Raw genomic sequence first — 5076 nt, 5'->3', positions numbered from 1 at the left:
GGGTGTTCACGAAAAACTAGGAAGTAACACAGGGTTATGGCAGGGCTTGAGGCAGGGAGGAAACGACAGACGTGTTGGGGGCCAGACAGACGCACTAAGGAGGGAGGGGAGGAGGAGGGAGGAGGGGGACCCAGAAGAAAGCTGCTGCAAGCGATGAGGGGCAGGCAGAGGAGGGGCAGTGTTTTCAAGGGGTAAAGAGTATTTGTTAATAGTCCAGCAGATGCACTGCGAGTCAGGACACTGACCCATCTCCTAGCGCATAGGATCAGAGCAGAGGGCCCATACTCGGGGGGGGGGGGGGGGGGGGGGGCGGGGGGGGGGGGGGGGGGGGGGGGGGGGGGGGGGAAGCCAAGTTTCAGTTAAAGCCCGGAGGAAAAGAAAACACTTGACGAAGACATTGAACACATAGGGAAGTTTGCACATCACAGAGTGGGAGTTACCTGAGGCAGAAATGAAAAGACAGCATTACGGAAAACGAAGATGTGACTGGGAAACAAAAGAACAAGGAGATGTGGATTTCATTCTAAGACTCCAGGAAGAAGGTAGAATCTCAGGTCTTAGATATGCATGGGCCCCACCCCCACCCCACCCCCGCAACCCCGCAACTACTGTTAGCAGCAAAATTTGCCTTTACATCTGTCTAGGTCAACAGAAGGTGGGTGGCAGTGTTGGCTGCTACTGAGTGGAAGCTGGCTGGGGTGGACGGCCACGGGGAGGGGCAGAGGACGAGGCGCACACGGGGTGCTGGGGGAGCCTGGAATAGTAATGGCCTTAGGTCCCCTCGCGTGATTACCTACCAGGCACAGGTCTCAGTGTGCTGCGTTTGGTTTCTAACACGCAGGACTGCGAATGAGAAGTCTGAGCCCACTGACGCCCTCTCCACCGAGATCACCTGATGTTGCCCTAGCTACACCACGCTGCGTTAGACCAGGCATGTGTCTCCTTTCAAGATTCCTGCCTGGGGGCTTCCCTGGTGGCGCAGTGGTTGAGAGTCCGCCTGCCGATGCAGGGGACACCGGTTTGTGCCCCGGTCCGGGAAGATCCCACATGCCGCGGAGCAGCTGGGCCCGTGAGCCATGGCCGCTGAGCCTGTGCGCCCGGAGCCTGTGCTCCACAACGGGAGAGGCCACAACAGTGAGAGGCCCGCGTACCACAAAAATAAATTAATTAATTAATTTAAAAATTAAAAAAAAAAAAAGATTCCCGCCTGGCGCTCAGAGAACCCTCTCAGCTTCAAGACTCAAGTCCTTCTTCAGCTCTGGTGAACTTTTTCAAAAATATCACTTCTCTCATGGCCCCTGAGAGTCTATACCACGTCTACAGATATGGAGAGTATATACCACGTTTCCTACTCTTTCTGCCATAATTTCCATCAGTTTCTTTTTGTTGTGTATTCTGGAAGAACTCCTTGAGTCGGTCTTCTAATTCATTGCTTTAGTCCAATTATGTCAATTCTGCTATCCCATGCTTTCAGAGTTGGTGACTTTTGCAAGCAAGTGTATGTCCAAGAACTCTACTTTCATGCATGCAGTCAATGAATATTTCTTGAACAACTACTATGTGCCAGGCACACTCTGCATTTTCTTTTTTTTCAAAGTCCCACTGGTTGCTTTTGGGGGGGGGGCCGTGCCACGCGGCACGTTGTCATCTTCATTCCCTAACCAGGGATCAAACCCATGCCCCCTGCACTGGGAGCACGGAGTCTTAACCACTGGACCACCAGGGAAGTCCCTCTGCATTTTACTGATGCAATATCCCCTAGAATCTAAAGTTAAGGAAAAAAAGTAAGCTCTCTTCTGTTTTTTGTGTTAAAAAACCAAACTCTGTTCAGTAGGACCATCTGCTCTGAATCCTCCACACGGTCCCCTGTGAAGCTACAGGTCCTCTTCCTAGGCCCACTGACGTTTAGCTATTTGCTCACGACTGTAATTGAAAACCTAGATGGATAAGCATCGGTAGCTGGTCTGAGCTTCATGAGCAGTTGTTGTTGTTGACTGTTGTCTGACTGCTCTAGCAGACGTCCCACCCGACTGTGTCGTATCCTATATCAGCAGGTAGCCCCCTACTTATAGAACAAAATACAGCGGCATTGGTTAGAGTGGGGTTTTTTTTGTTTTTATTGTCTGTTTTAAATTATTACGTAATCAAGACTACCAACTAATTCTTTGAACTTGCACGTAGCAGTCTATGATTGTGGATAAGAATGTGTCACGTTGCCTTGGTTTTGAATCCTCGTTCATACCTCTTACTACTTACATTTTCTTGGTCAAGTTATTTAACTTTTTGTGCCTCAGCAAAATAGGGACAGTAATTCTATTTACTTTATAGGATGGTTGTGGATTAAATAATACACATAAAGCGTTTAGCCCAGTGCCTGGCACATAATAATATTCAATACAGGTTCATTCTAGCATTAGTGATGATATTAATAACACCATATGCCGGTAAGCCACATCTTCCTCATTCTGTATTCATAGAGTTGGTTTGGAAACCCAGTAGTGGGGCATTAACATTTATCCCTCTTAGCTAGAGTCAAGTCACCATTCAACCTGTCAAGAGCTTTTAAAAACTCTGTTTCTTTTCATCAAATGTATTTCTTTTTCCTCCCAGTTTCATGTCATCTATAAACTTTACAGGCATGCATCCTATGTCTTCAAGTAAGTTGATTAAGATGTTGGAAAGGGCACAAACCGCTTGGTGCACACCCTGACGCCTGGCCAACCTCTACCATGAACCAGCATCTCAGGCACAACTCTGCAGCATCCAACCACGAGGAGATCACAGGGGCCATGGAACGCCATGGAGAAGCCCTAATTCTCTGATAACACTGTCTACTAGATTTCCCTTCCTACTCAGTGTAAAGTAATGTGAGGAATATTTTCATGCTGTTTCTAGACTATTAACAGTAGATTCTAGAATCTTTCCTGGCAGGTATAGTAAGCTCAAGAGTGGGAGCTCTTGATCTTAATATAAAGGGGAGCCTCTTCCTCTTTTTAAAAGTTAGAATTATATAATGTGAGGCCATCCCAGCCTTCTGGAAACTCCTGTTCTATATACTACTTCAAAGAACAGGGGTTCGGTAATCTCAGTTGTGAGAATGTATTTGTTTAGAAGAGACAATATGGATTCAATCAGAGGAGGAGTGTACTTTGGCCAATTTCTTCTCCCATATAAGGCAGTTTGCTCATTCATACAAATACTTTTCTGCATGTAAAGATCATTCTTCTTAACGGAGACACAGAATGAGACACAAAACATAAGCCTGATGATTTTCCTTCTCCGTCACCTGACTGCAGTTTATCACAGTCATGGCCATTTCTTAACATTCTTGGCTCTGAACCTGAGAAAGGGTTATTAAATTGAATCTTTTTTAAGCCTAAGCTCATTTTGGACTCTGAACGTCTTCTTACCCATCGATGCCACTATTCTAGTCCTAAAGCGCTTCCTGTTTGCCTCCGAGGACCTGGTATATAAGAAGCATCCAGATGATACCTGAGTAGGAAATGGGTACTAACCCCCTCACACTACCCTTTAGACCCAGCACCCAGGCAGCCTTTCCAGGACCTGAGATTTGATGACAGGTAGATGCAGCATACTCTGCTTCCTGAAGACCTCGTAGATTTTATTTTACTTTACAGAATTCATTTTTAAAAAAATAAAAGGAGAGAGAGGGAGAGTTACTATAGAAGATTTCACACAGTGCTAGGAAGTCCCACGTTTAAATGCAGTCTGTATAACACAGAGAGCTATATTCAATATCCTGTGATAAACCATAATGGAAAAGAATAGGAAAAAGAATAGATAAGGGAGTTCCCTGGTGATCTAGTACTTAGGGGCCACCGGGGTCACTGCCGGGGCCCAGGTTCAATCCCTGGTCAGGGAACTGAGATTCCACAAGCCACGTGGCGTGACCAAAAGAAAAAAAAAAAAAAGAAAAAGAAAAAGAACGTGTATATGTATATAACTGAATCACTTTGTTGTACACCGGAAATTAACACAACATTGTAAATCAAACTATACTTCAAGAAAATTAAAATTTAAAAGGAAAAAAAAATAAATGCAGTCTTGTTACGCAATAATGTTAAATGCATTCAAAACTGCTCCATTCTAGTTTTCAAAAAAAATTCCTCCATAAATCATTGCGTCTGAAGCCATAATTCCAATTAAGGACTCTTCAAATTTATATTTCATTCAAAACCCAAAAAGAAAACAATCAAAATCTACCAACTCCACACATGCTGTTTAACTTTTGTTGTGTCCTTTTTCATGCATTTAAATAAAAAATATTTTATAATCTTTCTTTCCCCAATGATGCATCCACCTTTTCTATTATTCTTCCTGTTGGTTTTAAAAACTAATGCAGTAGAGCTTTAATTATACTGGCTTGTGGTGGAGAGATCAAATATATATAAAAACTAGATGCTTCTTAACAGAAAAATTAACATGAAGTATTTATGAAGCACCAAGCATACTTACCGGATGCCTAAAGAAAATGGTCATATTGCCTAGTCTAATCTTAAGAATTCATAATTTTTCTACAATAAACATCTATCACTTTTCTTTTTAATCTTAAAAAAAAAAAAGTAAAGCCCTCTGTAGAAAAGATTGAGGCATTCTAAAAAAAACCAAATTATATTTAAGAAATTCTGAGTAGTATTCTAACATTTCCAGTTACCTTGAAGCATGCATCTGTAAGCAGACTCAGATATGGCATAGATGTGTGGAGGCATCTCGTGACGTTTCTTCCCTCTGTACATTTCAATAATATTCTCAGAGTAAATGGGAAGATTCTTGTAAGGATTTATGACTACACAGAAGAGTCCAGAATATGTCTAGAATAGATAAAAATAAAATACAGTGTTAAAAAAAAAAACAACTGCATATATCCACAGGATCCAATCAGGAGACAAACCACACAGTAATTTGAACAGGGGACCTTTATCATTTGCACAATTAACCTATCCCTAAAATTAAATCTCACCCATAATGGGCAATTCCAAACCACAAGTAGTTCTCCTACAGAGAGCCTATTAAGTGGTACTTCCTAGATTCAATTCCCTCATCTGTCAAATGGAA

The 5076-nt window shown here is 42.9% G+C and overlaps 1 pseudogene; it reads right to left on the bottom strand.

Moving 5' to 3' along the window:
* Positions 1–5059: 5059 nt before the first annotated feature.
* LOC114889557 overlaps positions 5060–5076 on the bottom strand; it is a 1299-nt pseudogene continuing 1282 nt past the window's right edge.

This window comes from Monodon monoceros, unplaced genomic scaffold (genome assembly GCF_005190385.1).
Source record: "Monodon monoceros isolate NGI ecotype Baffin Bay Population unplaced genomic scaffold, NGI_Narwhal_1 Super_Scaffold_9, whole genome shotgun sequence".
NCBI lineage: Eukaryota > Metazoa > Chordata > Mammalia > Artiodactyla > Monodontidae > Monodon > Monodon monoceros.
This window is presented reverse-complemented; position numbering and strand designations above follow the sequence as displayed.